Genomic DNA, 17,846 nt, shown 5'->3' with positions numbered 1-17,846 from the left:
CGTCCAGGGTCCAGAAGGGTGCCTGGGACCAAGAGTTGGGAAACAGGAGGTTCAGCAGGGGGGAGTTCGAGAAAGACGTTAGGGAAGTATTTCCTAAAGCCAGGACCTCATCCCTGTGGAAAGGGAGACCTTGACCCAGAATTCACTCAGCCCTGGATACTGGAGAGGGCATAGCTCCGCTGACTGGGGGCGCTGAGTGCCTGGCGAGCTGTGATTACCCCAAAAGGGCGGATGCCTCTGGGTGAGGGAAGTAATTAACAAAGTTGACCAGCCAATAATGAGTCTCCCCACTGCAGTCCAGTGGGTGGATAAAATAAGCGGGGCCCATGGTAGGGAATAAATTGGTGAAGACTTTTTGTCCAGTACTCTTATTTTACAGATGAGAAAACTGAGAGCCTGAAAGGATAAGTGACTCCACCAGGGTCACACTACAAGTTAAGAGTGATGCAGCCAGGACCCCATCCTCCAACCTCCAGCCAAGCTGCTGGAGTGAAATAGCAGATTAAAAATAAAACTGCATGCTGGGTGCTTCTCCTGGCTTATTTCCCTAACAGAGGACAAGCCCCTGATGGTTTCACTGAGTCCGCCTCACCCCCTCCCCCTCACTCCATTCTCCACCCCATCTCCTCATGACAGACACTTTACTCCCCCAGAGCTGAAAAACTTGCATTCTCTGGTACACACCTTCTCCTGTCTAAAGCCTTTATGCTTTGCTCGTGCTCTTGCCTCCTCCTGAAATGCCCTTCCTCCTCTCCAGGGTGAGTTAGTGTGACCTAGTGAAGCTGCCAGCAGCCATGTCATCTGATGGTCTTGGGAGTCAAAATCCTGCTTCTGGCACTTCATTCTGTGACTTTGGGTAAGTTGTTTAAGAACCTCGGGCACCTTGACCAGGAACATGGTGGCGACTGCACATCTAGTGACTGAAAAGGGTGTTTGTGGCCACAAAACCACTCCTGTGATGGTTCACAACCCGGAAGGGATGTTCACAATGACACTGATCAGGAAATGCAAGCCACGGAGGCCGTGTGGTTCTTCTGCCAGGGAAGAAAACTGGCACCACCCCGCTACTGGACCCCATGCTGGTGGTGGCATCCAGGAGTCAACAAGGGAGGAAGGGAAGGCTGAGCCATTCCCGACAAGCAGAATTCACAATGCCCAAGGTTTTAGAAAGACCATGATCACATCACATCATCTCCCAGGCTTGACTGCAGCTCACCCCCCTGCTCTCACGTTAACACCAGCTCATCAGACGGCCCCCTACCCTCGTCCCCCAAGACCTTCAACTCAGAGATGGAGAACTTTAAGTCCCACCGGAAAGATTAGGGAGATCCTGAACAGTCCACTCAGGAGGGTGTTGTGTGTGTGTATGTGTGTGTGCACGTGAGTGCCTCCATGGAAGGACACAGAATAATTCAATCGAAACCTGGCATCAAGAGCCCATCATTGATTGCTCGTCCTTTAATCCTAGCATTTCCATTTCTAGAAGTAATGCTTTGGGTCTGAAAAGGCTACTCTTTCTTTCCTTTCTTCCCCCTCTATTGCCATTTATAAAGACAGTTTCTTACGAGATGCATATTTTTGATACATCATGAAAACTCATTTCTCACCAGCTCTTGGCACAGATTCCTAGAGAAGATTTTTCCAGAGAAAAAGGGGTAGTTCCGAAACCACAAGGGTGAGTTCCCTGCCGGTTTCTCTGCAGCCCAAATTTGCAGCATTTAAACTTTAAGTTTGGACAAAGTCAAGCCTACTCGTGAATGATAAACAAGAAAACAGCACGGCAGACAAAGCCTCTGCGAGAAAATGAGGGTTCTGAGCTGGTTCAGAGTAACCGTGTCTTCGCTGCCCCCGAAGAGAAAGATCTCCCACTTGGGGCCTCTATCCTCCCAAAAGCAAGAAGGACCCAGAATGGTTGGGGACTCACATTGCCTTTCCTAATCCACAGGACCTAAAACCTAAGGAGCTAGAGTAATAATTTTGACCCTTCCTACAGTCTTATAATTGCCCTACTCAGTAAGGCTCAGGGGCTGACAATCCCAGAAAAAGGAAATCCAGACTTCTTAACCTGACATCCAGAATGCTCCATGATGTCACCCAAACTGCCCTTCAAGGCAGATTGTCCTCTGCTTCCAGGGTGGCAGATATCCATCCTCCAGTTGCCCCTAGCATCCATTCCCACCCTCTCCATAATAACAGAACCTTGGCTGGGGACAGGCTGCCCCGGTAAAAGGCGACTTCCGAGCCAGTTTCGATTCCCTTCCCTCGGAGAATCAGGCCCATTCCTATTACTCCCGTCGGAAAATCATGACCTCCTTTGACAAAAGGCATGCCCTGCTCCTGTGTCTCTGAACACAGTCCCATGTCGGTTCAGTTTGGTTTAGTTCAAGAGAAACTTCTCGAGCATCTGCCGCATGCTGGACCCTCTGCCAGACACTGAGATGCGGCATTAAGTAACAGAGCCCCTGCCCCCAAGGAGCTCAAAGTCTAGAAATTTTCTGCAACGATGGAGATGGTCTCTACCTGTCCAAGATGGTAGCCACTACGTGTAACTAACTACTGAGCATTAGAAATGTGGCCAGTACAGCTCAGAAACTGAATTTTTATTTGTATTTCATTTTAGTTCATTTAAGTGTAACCCCATGAGTACACCCCGTTAGCCGCATGAAACGAGTGCCTATCACACTGGAGAGAGGGATAAGGACACGGGTGCAGGGTGACCGGAAGGAACTCTGCCCCGAGGGGGCAGCTGGGACTCTAAGGATGCCAACTGAGCTGCATCTTGAGGGATGGGGACCAGGGGACAAGAGCGGGCGCCATGCAGGTGGGGGTCGACCTTATGACTCCACTCAGTTGGGGAACCTTCCAGCTGTCCAGTGTGGTTGGTGGCAGGAGAGGGGTCCCCGTGGGCGGCAGAGGCAGCTGGAGGGGAGCGCCGGGTTGTGAAGGGCTCCTGCTGTCCTCCTGAGGAATTTGGGCTTTACCCTGGTGCTGACGCAGAGCCCCACTGGGCTTTAGAAAGAGATGTGTTTGGGTCGAATCACGTTGGTGCAGGGTGGATTCAGCAACAGACATTTTTAAACAGAGCTACATTATTAGATTTTAGGTTAAGGAGCACTTTGAATTAAACTGAAGATGCAGCTAATGTAACCTAATAGGATAAGAAGTGAAGAGATTCCAATAGCTTGGTAACAAATTATTCATTCATTTCCACATGACCTCTTCAATGCAAGCCCCTCATCCAAAAATACTGCAAATGGTGAGGATGCTTAAAATGTTTTGGGGAACTTCAGAGGCACTTTGGAAATATTAGCATTTCTAATATCAAATCACAAAATGTTCAGGTCCCTTAATTAAAGGAGGACCCGTGGGAACCCATCCTGGCCTGGCTCCCATTCCATGTTTCCTGTCAAGCCTTCAAGATCTACAATTCAGATCTTTCATTAATTTAGACTAATCTGTCCCCTAAATCAATTGCAGAAAACCAACGGTCTGTGTTTGCATTAATCGGCTCTTTCCAACATATTTGCTCTAGAAAATTAAAAGTGCATGCCACATGACCAAATTTTTCCACTCTCCTTGACCATCTTGATCAGACACAAGTTCAAATAGAACCACAGGCAGCCACCAAAGTGTGATGAATGACAGCCTGTCGATTTTCTGTTACTCGGGAGCAGCATAAAAACCTGACCAAGGTCATGTATAGAACCTGTTGCCTTTTAGGCAGGAACATTTGAGTTCAAATCAAAGAAATTATGAGCCAGAATTTTAAACGTGCTTATAAAAAGAAATTTTAAAAAACGGAGAAGGGTGTTCGAGCCTTGAGTTATTTCATCATCCAATTATACAGGCACTAAAAAACACGCAAAAGGCCAAAGTTCTGTAAGTATAAAAAAGCATTTACTGAGTTTATTTATCAGGAGGATCTCGGGGGTGCTTGGATGTCAACATTTTAAACCAACTTGACCTCGAAGGCCCAGATTCTTTCTCTACAAACTTGCATTGTTATTTTACATATACATTGTTACCTATGCAGCCAAATGTTTATCTTTGTTTAATCCCTCTACTAATAGGACCATGAGAAATGTGAAAACTGTGAGAATATAAAGATGGTGCCCCTTTCCTAAGGGCTATTCTAAAAGCCTTGGCCAGAAGTCGCTGAGGGCCAAGGTCTCTGCTTCCATCCGTGTAACCCCAAACCCAACCCAGTAGCTGGAGGGGGCCACCCAGGTGGACTTTGGGTTTCCCCCACCCACCCACATTCTCCCATCCAGTGCATCTTCCTGTTTCCTTTGTCTGGTGCATCCTGGGTGCACTGGAAATATTTGTTGATATTCTTGACTTACCAGCTATAGAGAATATCTACCTTGAATTACTTGACCCAGAGAAGGGCTGAATTCACCCTGATTCTAGCTGTGAGGCCGGTGGTTCTCAAACCTGAGCGTGTCTCGGCACCTAGAGGGCTGGCTGAAGCGCAGATGGCTGAGAGCCACCCCGAGTTCTGATTCAGTAGGTCTGGGGTGGGGCCTGAGGATTTGCATTTCTAGTAACTTTCAGGTGATGTTGATGCTGTTGGCCTGGAGACCCCACTTTGGGTAACAAAGAATCTGTGTCCCCCTCCTATCCCTTGTCTGCCTCTCATTCCTGCCCTGCTTGCACATCTGCATATACACACGCTGGGTGCTATTATGGGGGGAGAAGCATGGCTTCGTTTAGGGGAACAAATAACCAGCCTCAGAGGAGCTTCTGCAGAGAGACCCAGAGCAAGTCTTAAGAGCGAGCAGAAGTTAGAGGCCAGTGGGCGGGGAAGGGCAGAACAGGGACAGCCACTGTTCCCATTTATTGAATATGGAGGAACTCTGGCTTCATCCAGCGGTTTTAATCAGGAAAGGGATGTGGTGAGATTTGTGGGTTGGAAAGACCACCAGGATCAGGGCAAAAACTGGTCTAAGGGATGGGGGCGTGGATGGAGGGGGAGTCTGGAGGCAGGTTCTAGCAGGAGATGAGTGGATTTTCGCAGCTGGGATCATGGAGTACGACAAAGAAACAGTTTGCCCCTCTGCCTATAACCAGCTCCTCTCCTTCCCACCCAGTATCAAGCACAGACTCTCCAAGGGCAGACATGAAGGGCACGTGTCCCACTGAGCAGAATAGACTGACAGTCCCAGGCCCTCCAGAGGCCTGCCTTTCCCCTCCCCCTCCTCAGCTCTATTCAGTCCTGGATAGAGACTGTGTCTCGGGCTAGGGTGCAGGGCATGATACCATGACAAAGGTTCTGTCCCCTCGCCAAGCCAATTGCCCATCTGGTTCAGCTCTAGGAGAGGCATCTTTTCCTTAGTCATACAAAGATGCCTCAGGGGTTGGGCACCCTGAAAACTCTGCCCTAAATGGCTGGTGACCTCGGGGAGGGCATTGTCCTTTCTACGGTCCTCCTCTACAGGAGGAGGTGACAGAGACCCCTGGTGTCCATTAGAATCCCCTGTGGAGCTTTTTCAAAATGCTGACCCCCTGGAATTTGGCAAACCTTGATTAAATTCAGTAAATAATAGTAGTGAGCCAGTGTTGATTTTCTGATTTTGATGACTTGACTGTAGTTGCGTAAGAGAAAATTGGTTTTTATTTTTGTTTTTTAAAGAAAATACACACTTGAAGCCTTTAGAGGTAAAGGGCCTTCATGTCTGCAACTCACTCTTAAATGGTTCAGGGTTGGAGAACGAGTGAGTGTGGTTGACCTGTGGGGAAGCTGGGGTCAGGGTAAATGAGAGTTTTATACTATTTTTACAATTTTTCTCTAAACCGAAAATTATTTCAAAATAAAAAACTTTTTTTGAAAATAAATAAATTGAATAAAAAACTCTGGAGGCACCAGTAAGCACATGAAAAAGATGCTCAACATCATTAGTCATCAACAAATCAAATGCTCAGTGAGGTTTTGATTCACACCCCCTAGACACTTGTATAAAAAGTCAGGTGGGAGGATGGGGTGACTGGGGGATGGGCATTAAGGAGGGCACGTGATGGAATGAGCGCTGGGTGTTATATGCAACTGATGAATCACTAAACTCTACCTCTGGAACTAATAATACATGATATGTTAATTCATTGATTTTAAATCAAATAAAAAAATTTAAAAATCAGATGGTAACGCAAGATGGCAAAAAAATGTCGAGAAATGGGAACCCCCTTACCCTGCTGATGGGAACGGAAAATGGTTCATCAGATCATCACAGAGTCACCGTGTGGCCCAGCACTTGCACTCTCCGTGTACACCCACGAGAAACAGAAGTGAGCGTCCACGCACAAACTTGCCCGCGAATGCTCACAGCGGCATTATTCGTAATAGCCGAAGGGTGGAAATCACTCAGATGTCCAGTCGATGTGCCACATCCCTGCGATGGAATATTTCTCAGCCATAGAAAAGATCAAAATACTGATGCCCGGGACAAAATCGATGAACCTTGAAGACAGGACACTAAATGAAAGAAGCCAGTCACAAAAGACCACACATTGTATGATTCCGTTCACATGAAATGCCCACCACAGGGAAATCCACAGAGGTAGAAAATAGGTTAGTGGTTGCTTAGGGCTGCAGAGAGGATGGTGGGATAGACAGGTAATCGCTAAAGGGGAGGGGTTTCCTTTCGAGGTGATTGAAATGTTTTAAAATTGTGGTGATGGTTGCACATCTGTGAACATACTAAAACCCACTGAATCGTACTCTTTTAAACAGTGCACTGTCTGGGATTTGAATTGTATCTCAATAGAATGTTTTAAAAATGCTCTAGGGGGTGTGATGGAGCTTCCCTGATGACGAGTTTTCAGAGTCCCCCGCCCCCCAGGGACTCCAGTGAGCAGTCAGGCTGAGAACCACAGACGGGTAATTTCTATGTGTTGACATGATGGGAATACACGTCTAAACCATCCTGTTCTTTCACAGCCAGAGTACATCCAAAATTCCGTGGCTCTGGGAATTCTATTTGTCTACTCCACAGCCTGTATTTGAATCAGCCAGGCTGTGTTCAGATGGGCCACCCCACTGCCCTCCCCCCCACAGGCTGGGAGCCGTCTGGAACGGGGCGCCTGACCGGCCCATGGTGCCCACCAGTGCCAGCCCCGTGGGGCTCAGGTTGTTGGGTTAGACCGATGCTTGCAACAGATGCCAGGTACAGCCCTGAAGTCAGATCTTTTATCTTGATTTTCATGTACTTTCTTCCCTTAAATTGATTCCTTCCCCCCCCCCACTTTGGTACCTCTGAATCCCCCTCACCCATTTCGCCCAAACTTGGTTCTATTTTTGATGTGTCCTCTGGCCGTCAGCTGTCGGCAGTCCTGGACGTCGTGGCACCCACAGAGCATCATCCCCGATGAATCATGGCCGAGGTACTTTTCCATTGGCCCCTCTCCATCCTTTCTTAAAGCCCTGTCACCTTGCGTGGTAGAGACTTGTGTCCCTCTTTCCCGATGGACTCCACTTCTTGTAGGCAGTTTCTGGGCGCTCAAGCCTAGCCCCATGCCTGGCACCCGGTCATTCAGTGACTTCGCTACTCCTTTAAACACAAGAGTCACCACTTTAGAAATCGGGCCTGAAAGTCGCAGGGGCCTTCCCCTCACAAAGACCTGCAATCTGAGAGAGGGGAGGGAAAAATAACTCAGCCCCTCACCAGCAGGAAGACCAAGCCCAACCACTGTGATCATTCAAAGGGGATTCAGGAAATCCTCACTAATGGCCCAACTTCCCTAGTCTGAGATTCCAGAGGAAGCCCAGTAACGACCCCGGAGGATGCTAATACTCTAAGCAAGAAATGCAGGATATAAAACTGTGCCTGTTGTTTGCTCCCGATTGTTCAGAAACTGATGGCCAGACACAAACATGGGCAGAACAAAGCCTGAGGTTAATTCTGGGTGGCAGGGTGAAGGGTGACGGATGATATTTTCTGTACTAACCAGTAATGCTGGGAGAGATAGACAATTAAAAGTGAAGAGAAGGTAAGAAAGCCAAAGCCTTTTCCATCAGTGGGAGCCAAGCTCCTGGGCATGCCCTCCCTGCAGCAGGGGCTCCTCATCTGAGGATCCCCCAACACTGGACCATGCTCCTACCTGTGGTCATTCCTGTCCCTCAGGCCCTTCAAACCCCCCCGTCACAGCATCTGCTCCCAATCCTTTGTCGACTCCACTCGTGACTGCCTTCTACATACCTGGTTGAGTACTGGGTAGTGCTTAGTACTGAATAAATCCAAAGAATTTATAGATTGTTCCAAATCTGTATTTTCTGTCATTTGAAAGCAAGGATGCTTTTCCATGCTTTTTAATCCATGAAGACATTCATACACCTTTTTGACATCTTCCGCAAAGCTCTGTCTCTGGACATGGTTTATTCATCCTCTTCCTATTTCCCAGTTTCTGTGCCCACATCCCTAGTGGCCGGTGCCCTGCTCCCTGGCACAAGGAAATAGCTGCGTGAATGCTATATTGGTGCAGATGGTGTTCAGATATCACAATATAATTTTTAAATCATCAGGACAGTTGGGTACTGGCGTAAAGATAAACATAGAGGTCCCTGGAATAGGTGGGAGCCCAAATCAGACTCAGACATCAAGCAGTAGCCTGATTTCACAAAGGCATAATTGCAGTCAAGTAGGGTCTTTTCAATCAATGGCACTGAATTAATTAGCTATTCATATGGGGGGAAAATGAACGTAGGTCCCATATCAAACATAAAAATTAATTCAAAGTGGATCATAGACCTAAATTTGAAAATTAAAAATAATGCAGAGTTCAGGAGAAAGTTTCCAGATAGGGAAATATCTTTATGATCCTGGGGTAGGCAGAGATTTCATAAACAGGACACAGAAATCACTATTGAAAAAATTGATAAATATGACTTAATTAAAATAAAGAATTTCTGCTCATCAAAAATGAAAAATCATCAACTGGGAGAAGATACTTACAGCACCTGTCTCTAAACAAGGACTCATATTCAGAATATACAACTCAACAATAAAAACACAAATAGAAAAAAAATCTGAGCCAAAGACTTCATAAAAGAAGATCTACCAATGGCCAATGATGTCAGGAAAACACTGATTAAAACAATGACACATGCCCACAAGAATGGTTAAAATAAAAAAGTCTAACAATCCCAAGGCAGGCAGAATTCTAGGACCACCTCCAAACCTTCCCCTGCCTGGTAGACACGCCTTGTAAAATCCCCTCCCCTCCAATGTGGGTAGGACTATGGATAGGATGCTGTGATTAGGTTGTATTGAATGCTGGAGATAGAGGGATTTTGCAGATGTAATTAAGGTCTCTAATCAGTAATTTAAGCAACCGCGAGTTCTACAGCTGCGTGAAAATGAATTTGGTCAACATGTGAGCTTAGAGGAGGACCACAAGCTGCCACAACCTCCCCATCCCCCCACCTCCTATCTATAAATCATCAGCACCAGGCACCAGGCACTGGGGCAGGAACTAGAATGTCAGCTCCCTGGGGACAGGTGCCTCTCTCATCGCTCTATCCTAGCATCTCTTGCAGAGCCTGGCACATTGCAAGAGCTCAGCATATTTTAGATTAATTTATTGAGACATGGAAGGATTGGTTGTATGTGTCAAACTCAAGTGAAATACAGGATTTTTGAATTTTAATTTTTTGTATATCCTCCTCTGAATTAAAAAGACAATCCTTTCTTCTATAGATATTTTGCAATTTTGCTGGTACCTCTATGGCGTAGATTCAAATATTCATTGCCCTCCCCACCACCATAGGAGGATTATAGTAGGTTGAACCATATAAAATTGCTGATGTTTGGTCATTTTTGACTTAATAAAATGGCAATCTTATATGGTTCAACCTCATACTTCCCTGCCCTTTCGATGTCAGCCTTGACCATGTCATCTTCTCTGACCAATGAAATGTGTGCTTTAATAGCATGTGTCACTTGAGTTTTAGGAGAGGTTACATGACTGGCAAGCATTACTTTTCCCTCTTCTAAGACCACCAGTTTCCAGATAGAGGTTGCCCCATTCACTTGCGCCTCAGGGTAAAAATGAAGAGCAGAGCTATTGGCAAGCCATGATGGACAGAGAGCATAACTGATCAATCAGCCTGTATGGTTTATAAACCTCTGAGATTTTTGTTACCGCAGCAAAACCCGGTATATTCTGTCAGATAGTCTTTAGTCTGTCATGTAATAGAGGTAAATTCTGTGTGTCTTCCTCACCTATTTCTTACACATCAGAGTTCAGCAAAATTTCTTGTCCCTAGGAAACCCTTGGGAAATGATTGGATTTAATCAAGCACAGTATTTCTTCTGCTGGGAAAAAAGCCAGCTGAGCACAACCAAAGACATTTCGTAACGTTTATTAATGCCTTTTCTACCTTTAAGCCTAAGGACAAGAATCAGTCATGAGCCAAGCTCTGTTATGTCAGCAAAACTCCCAGGACAATTAAGACTCCTTTAAGGCTGAAATGAAATTGTTTTCAGAATTGGAATGAAATCCAGTTGTCAGCATGCATCTGCTAGCTCTTCTTCCTGGGGAACCCCCCCCCCATGACTCTAGGCAGCAGGATGAGAAGCCTCCTATAACACTGACTCCAAACCCAAGGTAGGAGGAAGGTGGGAGCCAGGACTAGACCCTGGAATATAGCTATTGTTTTAAGAACAATGGAAACATATCAAAGGTTTTTACCCAATGAGTAAACAATCTGATGTTTTAAATGTTGTAAGACTAGATTGTAGAGAAACAGTGTAAACAGGGATGGAATAGTAATTTTCTCAGGAATCATAAATTAGGGGTGCCTGGCTGGCTCAGTCAGTGGAGTGTGTGACTCTTGATCTCAGGGTTGTGAGTTCGAACCCCCACGCTGGGTATAGAGGTTACTTAAAATTGTTTTTAAAAATGCAATAAACATAAAAAAATAAAAATAAAGAAGTCATAAATTAATAATGTTAACAAAATAAAAAAAATAAACCAGTATCTATGGAGAAAAAGCAATATTTGTCAAAACAAACAAAAATCACCTCTGAAAAAATTCTTGAGGCCAACAGATTTCACGGTTGAATTCCTTGAAACTTTAAGTGAAGAGTTTTGTGTTCTTTAAACTGAGAGAGAACATGGGAAAAAAGGTGAAAAACCTCCCAATTCACTTTACAAAGCAGACACATGCCAATATTAAAACATAACAGAGAGCAGTCCTTCTCCCCCTTAAAAAAATATACAAGTCAATATTCTAAGTGGGTACAGATATGGAACTACTAAACATAAGCAAATCAACCTGCGTTGTATTCAAGAGTGGAATAAGAACGAAAGAATGCTATGTTATTCAGAATTGTATTAATATAATTTTTCATATCATCCCAAATCCCAAAAAGTATCTAATGAAATTCCATATCCATTCCTGACTATTTTTGGTGAACTAAAAAAATAAGGAACTTCTTTAACATGATAAAGAATATCTCAGGGCACGTGGGTGGCTCAGTTGGTTAAGCCTCCAACTCTTGATTTTGGCTCCGTTCATGGTCTCAGGGTCATGGGAGCCTCAGGATGCCTGCTTGAGATTCTCTCTCCTTCTCCCTCTGCCCCTCCCTACTCGTGCTCTTTCTCTCTAAAAAATAGAATAGAATAAAATAAAGTATAAAATAGACTATCTCAAGTCAACAGCCAGCATCATATATAATAATAAAACACCAGAGACAATCCTATTATTATCTGTACCAAAGCAAGGGTGCTAGAAATTCAGGCCAATTCAATATTAACAACCAGTTCTCGGGGGTGGGGGGGGAGTTTATTATAAATTTTACTGATATGAGAGATATGTAGCATATGATTTTCCACTACTAATAAAATATACAATACTCTTTATTGTGAATTCCATCTAGACAACTGATTTTCACAGAATGCTTTCTTAATTATGGACCAGGGCTTAGCAAACTTGGCTTACAGGCCAAAACAGTCCATCTCCTGTTTTTGTACAACCTGCAAACTCAGCATGTTTTTTTACATTTTTGAGTGGCTGAAAAAAAAATCAAAAGAATCATATTTCACGACACAAGAAAATTACATGAAATTCAACTTGCAGTATCCACAAATAGAGTTATATTGGAATCAGCCCCACTCGTTTGTGTATTGTCCACGGCTGCTTTCCCTCTACAACGGCAGAATTAGTAGTTGCGACAGAAGCCTCCTGCCTGCAAAGCCGGAAACATCTAGTATCTTGCCCTTTACAGGAAGAGGTGTCAGCCCCTCGTCTAGACGATCAACACAAGAATAAATAAACCCTCATTTGTAGCATTTGCCAATTTCCAGGGTAAACACTCCCACCGGGGCCAGCTACCAACGTGGCGTCGCTGAATTCAGAACTGGGAGGAGCGCCACAGAACACGGCCCTGTGTCGGGTTTTGGCCTCCCAGGTATAGTACATATAAATAACCGCAAGAGCATAAGTAATGATAATGTGCAGTAAAATAACTAGGACATGAGGAGTTGTATGTATTACCTTTCTGCCTAATGTAACTTACTTCATTGTAAATTTAGAAAGTCTAATCTTACTGATGGCTGTGTGTGGAAATGACAGGTGTTGGTGGGGATGCAGAGAAAGGGGAACCCGCCTACACTGTTGATGGGGATGCAAACTGGTGCAGCCACTCTGGAAAACAGTAGAGAGGTTGAGGTTCCTCAAAAAGTTAAAAATAGAGCTACCCTATGACCCAGCAATTGCAGTACTAAGGTATTTACCCCAAAGGATATAAACGTAGTGATCCGAAGGGGCACCTGCACCCCAATGTTTATAACAGCAGTGTCCACAATAGCCAAGCTATGGCAAGAGCCCAGATGTCCATCAAAAGATGAATACATAAAGAAGATGGGTGTAAATATACAATGGAATACTACTCAGCCTCCAAAAGAATGAAATCTTGCCATTTGCAATGACATGAGTGGAACTAGAGGGTATGATGCTAAGCAAAATAAGTCAGAGAAAGACAATTATCATATGGTTTCACTTATATGTGGAATTTAAGAAACAAAACAGATGAACACAGGGGAAGAGAGAGAAAAAGAAAATAAGATGAAAACAGAGAGGGAGGCCAACCATAAGGGACTCTTAACTATAGGAAACAAACTGAGGGGTGCTGGAGGGGAGGTGGAGTAACTGGGTGATGGGCATTAAGGAGGGCACTTGAAGTAATGAGCACTGAGTGTTGTATGCAACTGATGAATCACTAAATTCTACCTCTGAAACTAAAAATAAAAAATGGCTGCGTATAACAACAAGCTTGCGAAATTCCCCCAAGTTCAGCAATTGACTTACAAACCAGCCCCAGGACCACCGCCTATTTGGAGGGACCAATGGTATGGCAGAGATGTCAGCCCCCTAGCCTGTGCCCACACCAGATTCCACAGAAACGGGAAAAACGCCCTTGTCTGTACCCACACTTCCTCCATGGTCCTTCATGTCCCTCCCACCTCCAAAATGCAGGTTTTGTCCACAGCCTTCGCTGTATTCAGAGCACCCACCCACATTTGCTCTGTCTTCATGCACACAGCCTCCTCCCTGCAAATCTTCCTCCCCCAAATGCAAACGCTACAGGAGGATCCCTAGTTAGGAGAATCACCTGTCCACAGAGCCACCAAATACAGCCAGACTCCGAGAGTTTCATCCCAGGTTTTATAGGAACAAGCACACTGACATTATAAATTCAGTGTAATTGCCATTTTTAAAAAGTAGGATTTTTGGGGAACTCAAAAATAAGGATTTGAGGGTTCAAAAACAGAACAGAAAAACATGTCTTTGCTATTAAAATGATATAAACTACAAATACTAATATGGTATGATACTGGCAGAGAAATATTCGTAGCATAGAGAGCTCAGAAATGGACTCCAATGTGAACAATACTGCCTGAGTGCTAAAGCCTGAAGGTTCGGGTCCCCCCTCAAATTAATGTGTTGAACCTAACCTCCAAGGTGATGGTACCAGGAGGGGGAGCCTTTGGGAGGTGATAGATCAAATCAGTGGGAAGAAATCGATTTTTAAAACTAATAGCACAGAGAAACTGCTGAACTTGCGCATCGGGGTCGAGTGGCAGAGTATATTAGATTTTTACTTGTTACTATTTGCCGAATTTAATTCCAGTTGTAATTGACTTATAGGAGTAAAAAGTTACAATAAATGTATTGGGAGATATTATAAGTATACATATTAGATTTTGTGTGGAAAATTACTTTCTCAGCATAAAGCAAAGGCAAACTCCATAAAGAAAAAAAAGACACTCATAAACAGAAACACCTAAATGAGAGACAAGTGATAAACAAGGATAATATTTAAATATAGAAGATGAAAGGAGGACAAAGATTAATAGTTCATACATATACAGTTCTTAGAAACAAGAAAAATTCAAGCAGCAGTAAGAAACAGCTAAGGACAAATATGGGCAGTCCACAAAAAGGACAAATAGAAATGGCCAATTAACATTAAAAAAACCTGGACTTCCGTAGTTTTCAAAGAAGCATAAATTGAAATCACAACAAGATCCTTCTTTGCAATCTGGCTACCAGAAATGACGGAATCCAGCACCGTCCAGGACAGGAGGGACCGGGCGGTCTCACGCACCAGCGGCGGGAGCAGAAATGACACACGTCCTTCCCAGAAGACCGGCAGGACCGTGCTGTGAAATACCCACGCCTGGGAGACCTGCGGCGCCGAGTGAGTGTCGGGAGGCACCACCCCTGGAGGCAAAGACCCGGCTTGCAGCGTGGTTAGAATGGCAAAAAGTTGGAAACAATCAAAGGGTTCAGTAAAGGAGTGGGTAGAGAATGTTCCACTGGGATACACAAGACTAAAGGTTTAAACCTCTAGACATAGTGGGGTTGATCCATATTCACTGATACAAAAAAGCTTGTATCACATGGTCCCAAACACGTCAATAAACACACATGTAAATAAACACGAAGGCACGTCCAGAACAAAATGAAGTTTGGGAATGTCAGGTGCTTTTTACGTTATTTCGTCTGGTCTGCGTCAAATTAAATGTAAAACGGAACGTGCATGGGTGTAAAGGGGCCTGCGTCCCTCCAGCAGCTGCAGGCCACCGCCCAAGCCTCCGTGCGCATGAAGGCCCTTCCCCGAGCGGTCCTTCCTAGCGGGCGGGTCTGAATCCCGCTTCCTGTCTCATGGACGGCTCTCTTGGGCCAATCGAATCAACCAAGAGCTAGATTTGGGCTGTTTCCACTTTCGAACCTCTTCCGAATTTTGAAGTCATTGGCTTTTTTTTTTTTTTTTTTTAATTTTTATTTATTTTTTGACAGAGAGAGACAGCGAGAGAGGGAACACAAGCAGGGGGAGTGGCAGAGGGAAAAGCAGGCTTCCCTGCCAAGCAAGGAGCCCGATGCGGGGCTCGATCCCAGGGCCCTGGGATCATGACCTGAGCCGAAGGCAGACGCTAAACGGCTGAGCCACCCAGGTGCCCCAAGTCATTGGCTTTTAAAAGGGACTCCAGGGGAGAGAGAAATCTCTTTAGTGAGCCCAGAGTTTGAGTGCAGAAGCTTCCATTGAATTCTAGCTCCAATTAACTGAGTTGGATGTTGGCATGGGGAGGGAGAGGGAATCGGGTATTTTGGGGTCATCATGGCTTATGTTGTGGGAAAGCTTCTGAGAAAGCAATTCCAACGCCTCAAGGAGAAAGTTTCATCTTAGTGAGAACTGAAGGATGGATGGAATTACAAAGCAAAGATGACCAGGACAGCGACCTTCTGTAAAGGGCAGCGAGAATTATGGCAGAGAGGTGGGGAAACCAGCAAACAAAGAATGGTTCAGTTGAACTGGAACGTGGGGTATACAAGAAGCCCGGTGTGAGAAGGTGGGAGGGCTGTGAGATTAAACTGTTAAGAAATTAACAGTTTAGGGGCGCCTGGGTGGCTCAGTCGTTAAGCGTCTGCCTTCGGCTCGGGTCATGACCCCAGGGTCCTGGGATCGAGCCCCGCATCGGGCTCCCTGCTCGGCGGGAAGCCTGCTTCTCCCTCTCCCACTCCCCCTGCTTGTGTTCCCTCTCTCGCTGTGTCTCTCTCTGTCAAATAAATAAATAAAATCTTTAAAAAAAAAAAAAGAAAGAAAGAAATTAACAGTTTAAATACTGTTCATACGAGTGTTTTGCAAATGGAGAACTCAGACTTGTTTTCCAGGGATCACAGGTGCTTTATGAGAAATTTTACATTTCACACTTGAATTTTAACTTAATTAAAAAAACACAACTCATAAGGGGGCGCTCAGGTGGCTCAGTTGGTTAAGTGTGCAACTCGATTTCAGCTCAGGTCAAGATCTCAGGGGCATTAAGATCGAGCCCCATGTCCGGCTCCATGCTGGGCATGGGGACTTTGCTTACGATTCTCTCTCTCCTTCTGCCCCTCCCTCCACGCTCACGCACTTTCTCTCAAATAAATCAATCTTTAAAAAAAAAAAGGCTCATAAAATTGATATAGATGGCCTGAATATGACTTTATTTTGGTGTCCATGTATGTTTGTAATCACCGTGGTGCCAGGTAAAACACAGCGCCCTTTGCCATACAAACGAAGTCTTCACATTTGTTCATATATTTTGAGTTAAAGACAAAGTGAGTTCTTGCACTATATACTTGGCTCAACTCCATGCAAATACACTTGAAAACTTAGCATGTGTAATTGTCTAGGAATATAATTTCTCAGAACTGATTCTAGATAAGACAGAAAACCTGAGCACACCCATTTTCATAGAGGAAACGGGGAAGTTGTCAGATACACCCTCCCAAAAGAGGTTCGGAGGGGATCCTAGGGAAAGCACCAACTCTGTAGAGTAATAATCCCGTCTTTTTTAGCCAGGCCAAAGCAGAGGAGGACAACATGAGTGATAACATGAATCAGGACAATGAACGTGATGTATGTCAAAGTCACAAAGGAACACATATCACTGGGACCAATGGCCCCTATTTGGAAACAATGATTAAGATTCCACAGGGAATAGATTTTCACATGATGAAGGTACCAGAGCCAGACAAAATTGGGCTTTGATGTGGCAACTTTCTAAATCATGGAAAAGTTCCTCGCATTTCCCATCCACTCATTCCCCTAGCACCCCCGCCCCCACACACACGCGGAAGAAAACTAGTGTGGCTGATACAAGGATCACAGTTTGGGAGGGAGAAAGAGGTAACGACGTTTAGGAGAATATTTACATTTTAGCACCAATTTGGGCCCTTCAAATCCCAAATCAACATCTGAAATGTACTGTCATGTCACATAGTTTTTACTCATAAGTACCTTCTTCTCTTCTGGGACCTTTTGGAGGCCCCTACAGCACAATGCTTCTGTCACCCACTGCGTCACTCGCCGGTCACGTCGCTCTCTGCACGTGTGGATTTCCATGCTACTGTGGTCTTCCACACGTGACTTTATTACATACCACACTTTATTTTTCTCTCCACGGATTCCTTGTGGACATCATCATCTTCTTAGGTCTCCTGGGCACTGCGTATCATATGCTGGAGACACCGAGTTGACCCCAGATCTTACATTAGAAGGTCAAAAGCTTCCCACCCTACAGGTGATTAGAACCAGTCCCTCCAACTATTTCCAATACAAGAATTTGGCATCCTGAAACGATTTTATTTTATAGTCCTTATTCTGGTAATCTTATTAAATTTATACAATGTCTAATATCCGGGCTTAAAATTTCTCAGGGAGGTTATGATCAGGATACTTACATACTATTCTCAAGTGTTAAATTTAAATCAATATATAAAGAAATTATTATTTTAAAATTTCTATCATTTGAAATACTATGGTTCTGAGAAACGTTAAAAATAGATTGAATGAAAAATTAAA

Source organism: Mirounga angustirostris, unplaced genomic scaffold (genome assembly GCF_029215605.1).
Source record: "Mirounga angustirostris isolate CCGP_5_RB_7025 unplaced genomic scaffold, mMirAng1.0.hap1 SCAF_6, whole genome shotgun sequence".
NCBI classification, from domain to species: Eukaryota; Metazoa; Chordata; class Mammalia; order Carnivora; family Phocidae; genus Mirounga; species Mirounga angustirostris.
Note: the sequence above shows the minus strand (reverse complement) of the source record.